Here is a 17,312-nt window from a genome sequence, read left to right on the forward strand (position 1 = left end):
GAAACCTGCAGAAATGCTGTGCCCTGGCTGGTGGCAAGTCCCTCTGTCTTACTGCCTACTCTGTTTACTGCTTCCATCTCTCTTAGGGAGTGCTGAATCATGATAATCAATGCTTCTGTTTGCATTGTAAATAAAATAAAAACAACTCAATAATAGAAAATCTTGAGCTAAGGGTGTCGTTTTTGGGACTGTGCTCATTTTCCACCAAATGAACAAGTGGTTATTAGAAACTATTCCCTCTGGCAACCCATAAAAGAAAAACTTCTTCATTCTTTCCACCCCAGAAAACATTCTGTCAGCAATTTGCTTTCAGTGTTCATCTATGGATATGGAGATAGAGGTTTTTTTTGTGTCTCGTTCTTAATATATTAACACAAGGTGCTCTAGGTACATACAGCATACTACAAACTGAGTGAAAAATTATTACTTTAACAGTACTAAGCCAAATCAGAAAACACAGAAGGCTGGAATGGAATTATCAAACCACAACAGGGCCTGTGTCATTATGAATTTACTCTTCTCTTCTACCCCTGTCAGAAAACCCATTAGTTTTCAGGCCCTATGTATCTCAGTATTTCCCCATCCTCTTCAAGCAGATGGTGCTCCAGGCTCTGGTGAGGATGCAGAGAGGTCCAGGAACACATCAGCTGTGGTGATGGAAATACATCTGGACATTTCAGCCAGGAGTGGAAGCTACTTCTGCGCATGCAACAACTGCAGCACCCCAAATTTCGCTTCTGAAGTGTGTGGCCACTGCAGGGATTCATGGCACAGTTTCACCTGCCAGTTAGGCCGGCAAAAATTAATGTTTCATTGCAGCTTCCAATTGGAACAATGTGACAACCACTGGTGTTTCACACATTGTTAACTTCTTAAGTTGCAGTGACTTGGATGTGACTTTTTCATCAATACACAAATATAAGGCAGGGAAGGATGAGTCATGAGACAGCAGAATTCAAAGTATCAGTGAACCCTTACAGGAGGCCCGGCACAGCATGTACAGCTTGGACAGGGGTTTGTGCTCTCCAGGGTGATTTTTAATTAGGCATTTGAGAAGGAATTATATATTTGCTCTGTGGACTTCCACAATTGGCTTCAAATTGTAAATTAGATTTCAAAAATCACCGTCACGTTAAATATTAACTTTTTTTTTTTTTTTTTTTTTCTTAAATAATGGAAGAGTATTCTTTTAATTTGGTTTCTTATTTCTCAAATCTGTCAGAGTACATTCTGGTTTTATTTTATTTTATTTTATTTTATTTTATTTTAAAATTTATTTATTTATTTATTTGTCGTCATCAAACTCTAGAAAGACTTTTGAATTAAAAATGAAAACCGTTTCATTCCTTCTTCAGCTAGGACTTCAAGAAAACATCAAGTGTCATGAGGTTCATGATAAAAAAGATAGCTTTGGTAAAAAAAATTAGCTGGGGGTGGGGTTTGATTTTTTTTGTCCTGTTTGTTTGGAGCTTTTTTTGTTTTGGTTTTTGTGGGATTTTTTGGTTTGTGGATTTTTGTGGATTTGTGTTTGTTTTTTGAGCTGTTGTTTTGTTTATTGTTTGGGGTTTTTGTTTGGTTTTGGTTTTTGTTTGTTGTTTGGTTTTTGTTTTCTTTAGTTTTCTTTTATTTTCTTTTGTTTTCTTTTGGTTTTTTTCCATTTGATTTGGTTTGGTTTGTCTTTTTGTGTTGAGCCCAATAGTTTTGCTTAATTTCCAGGTCTTCTTGACTTCCAGGGAAATTATATTGGATAACTGTTTGGTGCCTGGGCTGTTGTCTTTCTGATGGAAGGATGTGTTATTTTCAGCAGCCTTCAGCTGGAGCAGGCTGCTTATTGCGACACAGACGTGGCTGTTCTCACATTTTCTCCTCTTGCCCATTGTGACCCGCCAGGAAGAAAAGACCAACTCTGCTCTGGAAGTGTGGGGTGCCACTGATGCACAGAGTTTAATCACAGATTGAGAGCTCTGTCTTGTGTGTTTCTCAAATCCTGCATGTGGTGAGAAAATGAGCTTCAGGTCCTAGAGCTGTTTTAGGTGACAGCAAAATTCTCAGAAACAGAAGAGGAGGGGAAGAAATCAATGAGCAGAAGTGATTAGGAACAAGCATATAATCCCAGGAAAAGAGTGCTTTATCCACCTGCATTCTTAACCATTTTCCATCACTACTGGTTACTGCTCAGTACCTCCAACTATAAATAGTCTTTTTTCACCTTTTCCTGCATCTGTTTGGTACAGAATATGCAGATACACCTCTGAGTTCTCCAAGTGTGACAAAATACATGCTTCCAGCAGACACCACCGCAGCATCAGTCACTTGTGGAGAGAGCCTCTTTAACTGCAGCCAGGCTAAAACACTGCCTCCTCCACCAATTCATGGGCAGGGCCCACAGGGTGTGCAGCTCTGCTCAGCTGGGTGCAAACAAGGCCTTGGAGAAGTTGCGGGAGTGGACATGAAAGCTTTGGGATGGTTTTGTCTTTCCCCCTCCATTTCGGTGCACACTCCCTGCTCAAGGCTTTCAAGGCTCCTCAGGGTCAGCACTGGCTCCGTGCCCCTGAACCTTGTCTTGCAGCTGCACCCATTCCTGCTACCCACAACACATGGAGAAGCTCTTGGAACCCAGAAGTTTTGAGCTTTCTGTTCTTTCTGACACTGACTCCCAGGAGAACACTGCTTTTGACCTGAGGCTTTGGAGAAGACTTCCAAATTTGAATGATGGAGTTAAGGTAACAGGTGTTAAATTAAAGTTAAATAGAAGTTGGTAATTTCACGTGGTGAAGGTTTTGAATTTAAGGTTTTTATAATATAGTGCTAGGTATGGGACAAGATGGAAGATTTTGAGTTGTCTCCTTTCTGTCTTCATGTTCCTTCTTCTTCCTAGTTTCACTTAGTATTTTTTGGTTGGATAGTTAGTGCTCCACAGTGAGTCACAGGAGTTTGGTTATTGGGTCAAAAGTATAAATAATATAGGTGTTACCCTTTATTGGACTGTTTAGCTTTAAAAGACCTTGTAACTAGCTAGATTTACCTCCATTTTGCTCACTTTTGGCTGGGAGCTAGAAGTGTTGCAGAACTCTGTACTTTAGATAAGATTTAATAAACAATGAAGTCCAGGACATGGGAAATTAGAATCCTTTTTTTTTTTAATCCTGACTCTGAGTGAAGACAGAAGAAAATGAAGACAAGCCACTAATTAGGTGGTGCAGTTAACCCATTTACAAGTAGCCACAGGAGATCTGGGTTTTAGGGTTCCTAAGCATTTTCCATCCTGAATTCAGCCCTGTAGACTAGTGCCACTCCAGCCAACTCATTTGTGTCCAAACTGACAGTCATCAATACAAGGCAGGTTTGCAGTCCATTTCATCACATTTATCCAGGATAAAATTACAAAGAAGCTCACCTGTGAATAATTGATGGGGATTCCTGCATGTGCTTCTGTGCACTTCCCTCTACACTCCTTTTCCTGGTAAGAAATCCTGTTTTAATGGTCTAACTTGGAAGGATTCTCAAAGTTGAAAAGTGGCCAGTACAAAGTTATTTATCCAGGATAAAATGGAAAGAGTGAATGGTCATTGTGCTATTCCAACACCATGGTCAGTTTCTGCATATGGTCAGTTTTTGCCTCTAAATTTTTAAGCAAATGAAACAGAGAGCCAACTAGAATATGGCCCTGGTTGTAGACATTGCTGTTTGCATATTTCCTGACTGTCTTTTCTATCTCTTCTGCATTTTTACTTCCCAGATGCCTCTGCTGTCTATCATAATGCAGATTTTGTCTGCAGCTTGTGTGAATAATTGCTCTAATAATACTTTGTGCAAGCATTTGCCATGACAAAAGTACTCTAAAGTTATTTTTAAACTTCATCATGTGAAAAGACATCTAACTGCTTGCACTTGTGCTGCTGCAGTTCATATTCAAAAGTATGTTCACAGTTAATTGCTGGTATTAAATTGCACCTTGCAATTTAGCTGGGACTGCACTTAATATGTTCTTTGAAATGGATATGCATGTGTGTGCACACCATGTGCTTGTCTTGAATGTGAATGACCAGGACCACTGTAGTGGTGCATTAAGCAGCAAAAAATAACCCCTAGAAATATGTTGGTTTGGCCAGAGTCTGTGACTCAGAGCAACCCTGGGTCGCAGAACAATTGGTCAAACCTCAATGATGTGTGTTAGAGATGCTGAGCTCAGGTGGAAGGTGGAGGTGAGCCATAGCCGAAGGAGTCTGACAGATGTGGGATCAGGGACAGAGGAAGCCCTTGCCTGTCCTTTGCTGTGAGGGCTTCAGAGTGGTTTAGATGTAAATTTGAACATTGTTTTCATTCTGCAAGCTGTAATAAAAACCAAAGAATCCCAGTGCTAATATGATTGGTCGACTACCTTAGCAACCACATACATTTTATTAAAGCACCTCCTGATTCCTCTACCATAGCCTATTTCAGGTTTTTTTTGGGGAAGTATTTGTCTCAAGTGTTCCTTTAACTGTAAGGAGAGAGTTCTGCATTCCTGTTCAGTCTGAGGCCTCTTGGCTGAGCATGCAGATGGTGTGATATGATGGCTCACATGACACTGATATATATCCAGTGTAAGTGGAGGGGGACCACACTCTCCACTTGTATGGGCCACAAAGCAGCCAGTGATTTCATGCGGTTGCTGCCATTACTTATTGATATGTCTGCTTTGCCAGGTTATGCATGAACTTCACCACTCTAACAAAAGTCCTTATTCATCATCATCCTCACGGAGTAATTAATATTTTTAAAAGAGCATTCTGACTGTTTACTTGTTTTACTATTCTTTTTATTTGCTTGTTATTTTTGAATAACAATGGCATTTTATACTAATGCCATTTCTGTGACTTTTTGGGTCACCTCGGCTTCTTATTACCCTATACAAGCAAGGCTTGCCTGTATTGTGTTTTGCCAGGGCCCTCCTACCATTCCACATCAGAATATTCCCCAAGAAGCTGACTCTCTGAGCAGCAGAGATTGATTTCTCCTCTGAGTAGCCATATTATCCACAGAAGTATCCTTTCCTGTTATGTTTTGAAAGTCATCAGAACATGCTGTTATAAATGATCACTGAAGATTACTGGAGAAGCTGCAAAATAATAGTGAACCAAGAAGCATCTGTAATTTCCACCACTGGTTTGCAATCATTACTCAAAATGAATCCTGTCTCAGTTGTAGGGCTAAACTTTTTTTTCCCTTCCTCTTCACTGCTATATAAGACAGTTGAAATAGATACTGTCTCATGAATTTTTATGCAAAAAGCTGAGCTGCAATCCTCTGTACCAACAGCTAGTATTCTTTGTGAAGATCAAGACTAGCTAAGAAAATGCTGGAGAGAAGTTAGCATTTCCAGTTACTGTTACAGCTCAAGTGGCAGTGAGATGGATATCTCTGATGCTCTTTCTTCTTAATTTGCCCCAGTATAAATCCAATACTTCTTGCACAGCATATTTATCACCATTCCTGTTTGTTTCATGTTTTATGAGCATAGTCACCTAACCCTTGTTTTCCTGTGAGTCACCGGTGCCATAAATGCCCTCACTGTAAAAGAACAGACATTAATCAATTTTAATGGAAAATGAGCTGTGATACCTGTGTTTTTTTGTATCTTCTGTGCAAGAATTGCCTCCACAACAATGCCTGAGGTCTTGCTCTGGTAACATGCGCAGGCAGGTGTATAACTTCAGACACAGGGGAAAACCCAGTGGCTATTAAGCTGTGCAAGCTTAAATGTTTCATTTGAGGGCATGATAAACCTTCCATTGGACTTGGAGACACCTCATTGCTTCTGGTGGTTTTTTTCTCCACGTTGTGATCTGGGGCTGTTACAGAGTTTTTGAGAGGAAACCCAACCACATCTGACTATCAAGAAGGGGGAGCTGGGTGGCAAAGCTCCAAAATCTGTTCCTATACTGCCACATTGGAAACTCTGGTGCTGCCAGTTAAAGGGAAAACCAGGGAAGAATGTCAGTGCTAGGAGGTTGTCTTTTGATTTTGTATTTCACCCACAGAAAAGGCTTTCTTTGCTCTTCCCTCGTCTTCCCTTAATTGAAATTTCTGTGGTGTCTGTTATCTTTCAAGACTGTGCATTCCATGTAAGATTTAAGGCCCATTGGGAAGAGAATGAGACTGAACCAAACCATACTCACAGCATGGAGCTATCCGAAGCCCATATTGTACTAATAAATTTCTTCTAAAAATGTTAGAGGATCTCATGACTACCTGAACTAGCAACCTTACCAGCTGAAGTGGGACAGAAGCTCCATCTGCTTTTGGAACAGATAAAGCAGCTAGTGTTGAAGTCAGAAGGGAGGGATGGATTTTAGTCCTGACTTTGGTGAAGAGAGAAAAGAAGAAAGCATAGGAATGGAAGTAAGGAATGGAAGCAATCTTCAGAGTTTATCAGAAATTGCATGTACAAAACAAATTTGTCCTAATACTCTTCTCTCCATAGGAACTTTTACATTTTCATCACCTGATATTTGTTGATGAGGGGATCTCATAATGATGAGAGGGAACTCAGAACTGCTGAGCTGCATCTCCCTTCTTTCAAGAGCTAAATGCTCTTATTTCAGTGTGCTTCTTACTTCAGTGTGTGTTTTTAGGGTTGGGCTTACTTTCATATACATGATAGGTACTTTGGAGAATTTTTGAAGCCCTCTAGCTCTTTGACTCCTGTGAATTAGGTGCTCTAATATACTTGAAAGGATATCTGGGTTTAAAGTTTTTACTCTTAGAGTTCTTCATGCTTTTCAGAGGTCTGATTTCTAATGTTGGTTACTTAATTTCCTCATTTAGCCCAGAGCTTTGATATAAAAACCCTTACCTTGTTCACAAGGATTCAGAAAGTACTGTATTTAAAAATAATTTTTAAAGTTTTGCTTTTTCATTGTTCAGTTTGGTTTTAGTCACTATTAACACTTTCACATGGATCAAATTTAATAGTACTCCTTCACAGATTAGCTTCAGCAGCATCAGAAGACTCTGTTCCAATCAGCCATCCCTTCTCCATAGTTTCCACCAATGTGTAGGTTTTGTCAAGCTAAAAAGCTTGCAACATTTCCTACAAAAATGAAAACAAGAATTTTTCTCTGCTTCTGACAAATAACACGTGGTACCAAAGCAAAATGGTTTATACCATCTCTTCTCAAAAATTATTTTATTATTTTTTTCTCTTTTTTTTTTATGTTCCATGAGAACATTTTTTCTGAATTCCAAACCACAGATTCTTTCAAAGGGCTTGCAATGAGATTGCTCTTTTATATAAATTTGAGAACATCACTGTCAATTCAGATCAATAATTCCTGAACCAACTGACTTTTTTAATACAACTTAGTGAAGAAGAAGAAAGTACTATGGATTTGATTGCTTCCTCTGACTTTTGAAATGTAAAGAACAAACACGGTATTTGAATAATTTTTTTTTTTTTCTCTCTCTCTCTCCAGGTTAGGCTTGTGCAGTGTGTATTTAGTCATTCTGGCTGATTCATAGCCAGCGGTTTGCATCTCGAAGAGCAAGCACAGGGTGTTCCATGTGAGATACAATGATCAGTTCTGCAAACACTGCTAAAATGATATCTTTCTGTATTACGACAGCTCCTGCAAAGAACCTCTGTAAGTCAGGGTTTGTATCAGCATTCCCATTATAAATGTAACATTTACATTACTACTACCTCCCTTGATTTATCTCATGCTCCTGTGCTATAACACAGAATCACATCTGCTTTGTTCACTGCAGCTGTACGTGGCTATAGAAGGGGCCGGGGGCTCAGGGGATTTTTCTTCAAGTGCTCCCAAATCTGTCTCCCACACTATAAAGCATAACATTGCCTTTTCAGCAAATATTGGTGCTTTTTATTCTTTGCTTCAAGACATTATTCTGTTTATATTCTGTGTACCTGGGCTAAGGTGCATTTACAATTTACTGGTGCAGGTACTGCAGGTACTTTAAATCCTTCTGTTTATTATCTACATGGTCTGCCAGCAGCAACAGACATCTTTCCGCACCAAACACCTCATTCTGAATTGTCCATGCCCCTGGTTTTGCCACTGAGTCAGGACTCAGGTCTCGAAACAAGTGACAGAAGAGGGAACCAAGTCTAGGAATGCAGGTTTATTAAATCCATGTGTAATAAGCACACACTGTAATCATGGTCCAATTATATGTATGTCATTACAGATGGTTAATAAATAATCAATACATGATGTTACAGATGCAAATAAGAAGCCATTATAAGTGGCATTATTATTCTATCAGCAAGTGGTGTTGGGAATTGCATTTAGAAGCACACAGTTTGGTCCACTAGCTTTCTGGGACACTGACTTTCCACTCCTTTCCTATTTAAAGTCATTAAAATGTCTTATTGATCTAAGCTATTTAGAAATGAGTACTCTAATATTTGATGCACCCTTTAATGGGATTTACTGACATTTTTCTCTGATCTATTTCTCTTTTCTTTTTGCTCCATGTGATTTTGTACCTTCAGCGTTTCTTCTGGAGAACAGCATCTGTGAATTGCTTGTTTGCAAGTGGCCAAAATGTTATTGTTTACCTTTTTTTAAATTCAGATTGCAAATAATTTGGGAAAAACCTCTTTAATTTGACCATATTTTTTTTAAAAAAATGCATTTGTTTGGGAAACCTGGACTTGATGTCCTCACCTCAGGCAGTGTGCAGGGAAGGCAGGGCCAGAGTGGTAAGTGGAATCAGCCAGGCTGCTCCACCCTCCTTCCCTCACTGCAGAACACTGCATGGAGGTTACCTCAATTTGCAGGAATGTGGGTACCACCAGCCCCATAGACTAAAATAATAGTTCTGCAGAATTCAAGCTATTAATCCAGTACCTTATAAATAATTACTTAAACTAAGAGGAAGAAGAAGTGAAGGGGAAAAAGCCCCAAACCCCTGAAGTCTATTATTGCAAAAATCACCTAGGAAGGTCCCTACATTTTTTCACCTGCTAACTCACCATCAACTTTCTTCCCACCTCATGAATTATATTTACAGTTTCCTTGTGGTTTTTGCCCTGAAGTCAATTTTCACTCCAGCAACTTTCTTCTGTACTGTGCCATGGTTCCTTAGGTCATTAACCTCAAGCAAGGCACTTTGTCAAATACTTTGAAAACCGAACTCCACTCTATTTCTCTTGTCTGTCCTGATGGCAATATAGCACATTCAAAGAATTCCAGCAATTTTCTGAGGCGTGACCTGCCTCTCCTGAAACATGCTGGTATCTTTGCAATCTTTCAGCAAGCTGTGCTGTACCAAATGTTCCTCTATTTGATCTTCTTAAATATTTACTCAACTGTTTCCAGTGACTCTCATTCAGTTAACTGGTCTCCAGTAACTTGACAAACTCAGTCAACTTGATGGATTACTTGTTAGTTTTCCATTAAAAAACTCAAAGCAAACAGTAAGATATATTTTATTGTCACAGTTTATAACCCCTCCTGATGTAAAAAATTGCTAATCATTTGGTGGCTTTGGGGAAATATGTTTGGTTCCGTGGTAGAAACAGTTGGATCTCTTTAAGTATTATCTAAGAGCTAACTGGTTAAATAGCCACTGCCCATGTTTACTGTTATGTGCAATGAAAATAACATTTTACTCACAAATGCAGTAGAATTCATGTTACCTATGGAAATGTGGTGATCATTATGAAATAATAACGTAACTGCTTTCTTAGCAGTAGAATGCTTCAAGGAATGGAAGCTCAGGAGGAAGTGAATTGGCTTCTGCCAAATTTAAAATAGTAAGAGGGTCTATAATGTTAATCCACTGGATTAACTTCTGATCTGAATGGACATGGTAGGCAAGAGGAGCAAGGGAATACTCTTGGGCTTTACTTCAGGCAACCAAAGCATTAAATAAATCAGTGTCGGTGCTGCAATGCCCAGGAATTATCCTCCAGAACCAACAAAAAAGGTTTTCGAATATATTTCTGGGCCAGGTCCTCAGCTGTTTTCTTGAGGTGACAATCACATCCTTGCCTCCAGTGCAGGCTCCTTCACTCTCTCCTGCAGGGGCTGGCCCCTGCCTTACCAGCACAGAAGATCATTTTAAGTTGTGAGTAAAGAAAATTTTTAGACAGCAAAGGAAATTTTTAGACAGCTCTTTTCCTCCCCATGTTCCCATCTCTTCAAAGCTCACAGACAGTGAAGGCTCTCCTTTTACTTGAGTACAGGGAAGTTTGAGTGTTCAGATCAGAAAATCCAAGCTTGCTCTCTGCTTCACTGAGAAGCTTTGAATGGCTGCATTGTGAGGCACTAACCATAATGTCCTAGCTGGTCATTGATCTTTTCAGACACATTCTTCTAACTGGGGCATTCTTGTGGCATGATGAACAGAATAATAATTTAGGAAGAGAGCATACTAAATCATCAAAGGCAGCTCCTTTGGTCTCCAAGATGGTTAGAGCAGGGCAGAAGTTTTCTGAGAGGAGTAGGTGAGTGAGGGATGCAGCAGCAAAACATTGTGGAGAAGAGGAAACCCGAGGATCTGAAAATTCATGCAAAGAGGGGGAATAGCACATATCTGGCATTTCTATTGGTGTTTTCTTGGACAGTAGAGACTGTTAAGAAAGTGAATTTTTCTCTGGTGCTCAGCTTTTCAGCCTTTTCTTTCCCCCTTCTCTTCCCTGTTGCCCCTCCCCTTATGCCAAAACCCTCACTGGCTTGCAAACTTAGCAGCATTTTCTCCCAAAGATAAAAATGATTGAGGTCCATATCCTTTGCATCCACCCCAGAGGCAAATCTTCTCTTCCTACTGTGCTGCAGTGGGTATAATTTCACACCTCAAAGTATAATTCTTGCTGTTTGCTGATAACTTCTCTGAAGCTTACTTTAATTTACTCCTGAATAGGTTCCAGTCATTCTTTTTGTTTGGCTACACTGGTTATCCAACAGTCACCCCAATAAAGCAGATGGCTCAATCATGCTCAAGCGTGTAGAGATTAAGCAGAGTGTAAAATTTTGTTGATAAAAATGTTCTCTAGTGAAACTTTTTTTGGGGTCAGAGACTAGCATTTCAATCAGGCTAATTTTCTTCTCTAAAATGTCACTACTCCTCTATTTAATTTTTCAGAAGTTGGGAATGGGAAGGTTTTTTTTTCCTTCAGCCACTAGAAATTTAAAGTTTTCATGGATTTTTGAGAGAAAAATTTAAAGGGAAATGTTGATATGAATGGAAAGAAATTTACTTTTTGAAATACTTACAGAGAACCAAACTTCTCTTAATTATCTTTTAACATGCTGCAGCTATAAGGAGAATTTGAGATCTCTCATTTTGCAAACAGTATAGAAATTCCCCTTACACAAACTGGTTTTGCTTAGTCTGCCTGTTTTCATATTGATTTTTTTATTTCTTGAAGAATTTAATACTGTCAATTCACTTCAGATAATATGTGAATGGATACAATAGTATTGCTGATCAGTTTTCTGATGCAAGGCTTTCCTAATAACTGTGGAAGAGATCTCTGCAAGGCAAACACTGCTCCTGGGAGCCTGGGGAAAGGGGAGAAATTGGAGTAAGTATTGTTGTGAGAACATTATAAGTGCACACTCTAGGTCTGCATTGGAGGTTATTAGTATTTTATCTGTGGTTAGAATGGTTTTTTTGTCCCATTCTTGTATTTCTGTTACAGGTGCTCCATCCATTTATGTACCTGAACTGTTTCAGTGCACTCAACACACATCTTTAACAGCCCACTTTGCATTTTAATGATCAAAATCAACTTGTGGTGTGCCATCAACCTTCCAATCAAAGGCTTCAAGTGGTGGAAGATCTAAAGGCTGCCCAGTGATACTGGAAAATGTTGGCTTTATTCACTGGTTACTTAATCTGACACAAATTTGTCCCTTCTTCTTGGCAAAGGTGGTGGCACACATTTGTTTTCAGCTGTGTTCTGTCTTTAAACATTCTGTGTAGTTTTGTTGTTTTTTGGTTTTTTTTTTGTCCTCCACTGGTTAGAACTTCCCCATATTCTTCCTCTGCTGGGTTATGATTATGACTCCTGTAAAGTCACAGCTCTGCGCAGTGGTTTTGCTGCAGGAGCGAAGGCAGGATTCAGAGGTGATATTGCTGCTCTGTATTTCACTCCATCAAAAGATATGGAGGCATATCAACACTGGGAATGGCACAGTAAGAGAACTGCTTGCACCTGAAATGCTTTGCTGTTTATTGTCTCCTTTCCCATTTCTATGTCCTACATACCATTTCTTAGGAAGCTCCTCTTCATAATTCCTTCAAGATTTAATTTTGTTTGAGCAAAGAAATATTAAGATGCTTTCCACTCCTGTGTTCACGATCCATGAAACTTGCATTTGCTCGTCTCTAATAATTCAGCAATTCTTTTGTTCATCCCAATACTTTTTATTAATGTCTGATGCTTCCCTGTATCTCTCCCTATATAAATCATCATTTTCACCTCCTGAGATTGGAAAAACTTTCCTGGTGCACCTAGAAATAGTTAGGAGAGGATGCAAAGTGAGGGGAAGGTTTCAATTTTCCAGCCCTCTCCTTGCCCAGTGTGTGCAGACCTGATGCACTTTGTTCTCCACAGTGTGTTAGGGTGTCCATTATCAACAATGAAGCTTGTTAGCACAGTAGCATGGAGACTGTCCATTATTCCTCCTGCTCCTTTATAAAGAGGCCATTAAAATAGAGCCAAGCTCTTTTCCCTACAGGTTGAATTTTGAACAAATTTAATTTCTATTTGTTAGGGAAACTTCTACTGCTGGGGAAAAAAAAAAAAAAAAAAACAAAACCAAAAAAAAAAAAACCAAAAAAAACCAGATTGACAGTTCTGGAATATAAAGTCCTTTATCCATCCATAGCGCAGGTAGAGGAAGTGGCTGTTTCACTTGTGTTGCCAATTTTTGCTCATCTCTGACCTAGAGATATCACCTCAAGCTTGGAGTTCACTCTCCACATCTTTCTAATCATTGTGCTCTCTGCTGAGGTAGGTGCCAATTAGCACAGGTTATTTTAGTGATGTGGACAGCTGACCATTACAAGAGGATGGAAACCATGAATTTCACTTTGTGCAATGACAGTTCATCATCATGGCTATGTTGGACGGACTCATGCTGCTGTCCTGAAAGAGTATGTCTGGGCTTAAGTCACATTGCCAAGACATTCCAGGCATCTCAGCCCCACCAACTGTGCTGGTTTTCACACGGGAAATGTCTGTGTGTATTCTGCTGACAGTGAACCAGCTACAACAACCCTGAGCTTCACTCCTCTCGTCTTTCTGTCTGAAGGTCTAAGTCACCTTAGTCAAGCCAGACAGTGAAATATCACTGTCTGCCTAGAGTCTTCTAGGAAGAAAGATAACAAAAAATACCCAAGAGTAGCAAAAACACATTGAAAACCTCATTTCAAGTTCATAAGAGAGTCAGTTTTAAAAGATCATCCTGGTGTTTCATACTGGGGGATGGTGATGGTAGGGTTTTTTACCATCAGGCTTGGAGTTACCGACTGCAAAACTGGGTGCTATTAGTCCCCAGAAACCCAACTGAAAGGGAAGAATATCAGGGTCTTGAGCAGGAATGAGTGAACTTGAGGTGATCCTTGGGGTGGACATAATAATTATTTTTAAGTCTGGGCTGAAGTTAATGCATACAGAAGGATCTACTGTGATTACAGATGTGCCCTGCATTGCTTGTTTGCACAGCCACAGGCCAAGCAGTCCAAGGAGGCTTTGAAATTTGCTTCTAAGAAAGGAAGAAGGGGGTGGAGGATGCTGGCACTCTTGGGCAGTGTTGCTGACATGCAGACAGAATTGCTCAGTCAAAGGAATTTGCAGCCAAAGGCTCCTTATTGAGCCTGGCGGGCAGTGGAAGCCCCACCTTGTTGAAAACTTGAAAACATCCCAGGCTATAAATCTCATTCATTTGCATTTCTTTTCAGAGGATGAGATGGAGCGTGGAGGATAGCAGTATTGATGAGGATTAAGCCAGCAAATGGGATGAGCTTGTGGAATACCTAGCGCTAAGCCAAAGTGCTCTATTTCTGATACATAAACAAAATGAGACAAGGAGGCTGCATGTGGCATAGTTCAGTTCATACTGGATTTTTCAATTGTTTTCATAACGATGGACAGAAATCGAATCTCCACCCAGAATATGAAGCATTTCCCTTTTTTAAAAAAATGAAATTTACGTAGGTTGAGGTAGTATTTTATATTTATATTCTTTTAATTTTCTTTTTTATTTTAGTTGGTGTTGTACCTTGGATTTGTAGGCATTTTTTTGCTTTTTCTTTTCGTTAAAGTTTAAAAACTCTGCCCCTTGAATCTGGAATTTTTCCAACCTCTTATCTGTTTTTATCAGCCACATCCATGATATGATAATGGTGACGTAAAGTGAACTCCTGGTACTAGGTGGAACCCACCATGTGGATGTGGTGTGTCAACCTGACAAGTGTAAGGGACATTGTTTTCTATAAGCTGATTTATTTAGTTTAGTTGGTTTTTTTTTAACTGCTTTTCAAAAACAACATCAAAAATATCAGACCAACCTTAAAGGAGAGAATTAAAAAGGAGTTGTTTGCCTGAATGAAAACAAGCAGGAAAATGTCCTTGAGAACAAGGTGCATTGTTCTCCTGCCTTGAGAAGGAAAGAGATACTTGGTCTGAAGCACTGGGGAGAGAGATAGATGTGGAGGAACACACATCTTGATAGCTCCACCCTCTTCCTCCCCCATCATTCCCCCAAAACTGAACAAACTTGCCTCCCACTCTGTCTGGTGTAAGAACAATGTGTGTGATGATAGAACACAAGTCGGACAAGGTCTCCCTGAGTCAGGGGAGAGATTCCCCACCAAATTGCCAACACATAATCCAGGGCTTTGAGTGAACCTTCAGAATATGGCTGCAACCATCATGGAAATCTGGTAGGTCTCCAAGATACATAGATATAGATATAGATATAGATATAGAAATAGATGTAGATATAGATATATGGATATACACAGAGAGAGAGAGAGGGAGTGAGAGATGCTGCATAGCAAGACCCTGACAGTCACCTTTATGCCTGTTGCAAGGTATCGGAAGAGAAGCTTCTCAAAATATTAAAAACAAGTCATGTAGAGATCTCTCTTGTCTTCCATTCTTCACTCAAACTTAATGTGAAACCTTTCCAACATCAGCCTTAAAGTAGTAGATTTTATGCTAGCAGATTTCATCCAAAGCAAAGAGTTTTGAAACCAGATGTTCATGAAATGAATTCTCTTTTCTACTCATCCTGGTTTTATTTTTTTTTCCTGCTAAAATGTGTTGGTGTAGAAAGACTTTTCCTTTTGGCTGCCACTAAAATCACTTTGTTATGAAGCATCCAGATTTTATCAGACAATTAGCAAGCCAGCTCCGTGTTTGTGTGTGTGCATGCGCGCGTCTGTTTGCATGTGTCCATGTGGTAATTGATATTCATGATGTATGGCTGGCTAGCTGGAATATCTCACTACCCACACAGAATGATTGCTGGTGAGAAGGCCTTTTCCAGCTCTGTATTAGCATGCTTCATCTGAAATTTGTTTTGCTGACAGGTCTTTTGCTCCTGATTGTGTGCTCCTGATGCAAAATTCATCATTGTGCCTAATTTCAAGCATAACAGTCCTGTAATAATCTCCTGAGGAGATATTAAATTATATCTATTTGTGCTGTCTTGGGTGATCATGCAAGTTGCTAATGTGACAGCAAGACCTGGACACAGAACAAACAAAGGAAAGGCCTGCCAAAGCCACAGACGTGTTCCAGTTGGGGTGGTACTATATGAGATATGTAAGATGTCTTTTTAGGGATGCTGGGCTCCTGGCCTCTGCAGGTTAAATAGTCCCCTCTGCCTCACGTCAGCTGAATTGATAGTTTTGCAGCACCGGAAGATAATAACTGTCAGTCACCAGCAATCTGCACTGCATTTACAGTAACAAATAGGATGCCAGTATGGGGAGAAGTTGATATTTGTACAAATATGTGGTAAGTGACCACATATTGTTGCAAAAGTTGTTGCGCCTTTATACACCTATGTATGTCCAGACATATGGGACAAGGGAGTGTTAAGCACACACCATTCAGAGCTGGATCTGGGCTATAATAAAGGCATTGTAACAAAGTAATTTCTATACCTGCCTTGGTGAAGAATGCAAAGTGGATGCGGAATCCCTGCAAAGAAATGCATTATGAGATTTCTTTTTTACTGTTTCAGCCCTATTAATCTGTTCAGCCTGAGCTCAAGTATTTTAATAACAGGCATGGAATATTATGCCTGCTCTGAAATGGTTTGTTTTTACGCACAACTTGGGCTGTGTTTGTGTTAACCTAGTTGGGGGAAAAAACAGGTTTTAAGTTTATCCTCCTTTTCTTTCCCTAATCACAGTTACAGGGCAAAACATACCAAGATTCTAATAGGAGAAACAGCACTATCAAATGCTAATTTACAGTAATGTTAAGAATAGCACAGAGAACCAGCCATTGACTGTATGTACATGTTGAAATTCATATTTGTGAATAGACCTGTGGCATGGCTGGTTATCCTTCCGGGGACAGAATTTGTGTTCCTGAGTAGACTGCATTTAAGGAATTTGTGCTGATATAAGAGTTCTTTTATCTGATATAAAAGATTTTTTTTTCTGGTTTTACCTATATTTATTTCCTGCTGAATACTACTGCAGGAAAAGATACTCAATCTGCAGCCAAAGACTATCTGCTCTCTATGATCACATTCAACCTCTCCATCTCTTACAGGAATAGACACTGACAACTACCAAAAGAGTATCTGTCTGTTCCTCTTCCTCTGGAAACTTCAGGCTGCACCAGACAAGTTCAAGGGTGAGAGATACTGCAAATGGAGAAGAGAAAGGACATCTGAGAGTCTTCACTAAATAATCAGAAGACTGACTGATTTCAGACAAAGACAGGAGTTATATAATGCATTCCTCCTATGTGAGTAATCATATGCAAAGATTGACATGTTTGCGAGTGTTACCAAAACTGATTCTGGGCTTACTGTGGCTGTTCCTGCATGAAAAAAACATTAGTCAGAGGGAAAGAGGGAAAAAAAGAGAGGGGAGGGGTGGGGGGGGGGAAAGGAAAGAAGTGTGATTGTACTCCTAGGACAACATCCTGAATTTTTCCCTGGTGGACTCTTGCCATTATCATGGCAAAATGCCTGGAAACTGCCGTTCTTTTCCACAAAAAAATGTTTTGAAGGAAGAACAAAAGAAGTTTGAACTTTTGGCAGATCATTGAAGATCACTGTGTTCAGATCCTCAGCTGGTGTAAATCAAGATAACAGCAGCATTGC

Source organism: Oenanthe melanoleuca, chromosome Z (assembly GCF_029582105.1).
Source record: "Oenanthe melanoleuca isolate GR-GAL-2019-014 chromosome Z, OMel1.0, whole genome shotgun sequence".
NCBI classification, from domain to species: Eukaryota; Metazoa; Chordata; class Aves; order Passeriformes; family Muscicapidae; genus Oenanthe; species Oenanthe melanoleuca.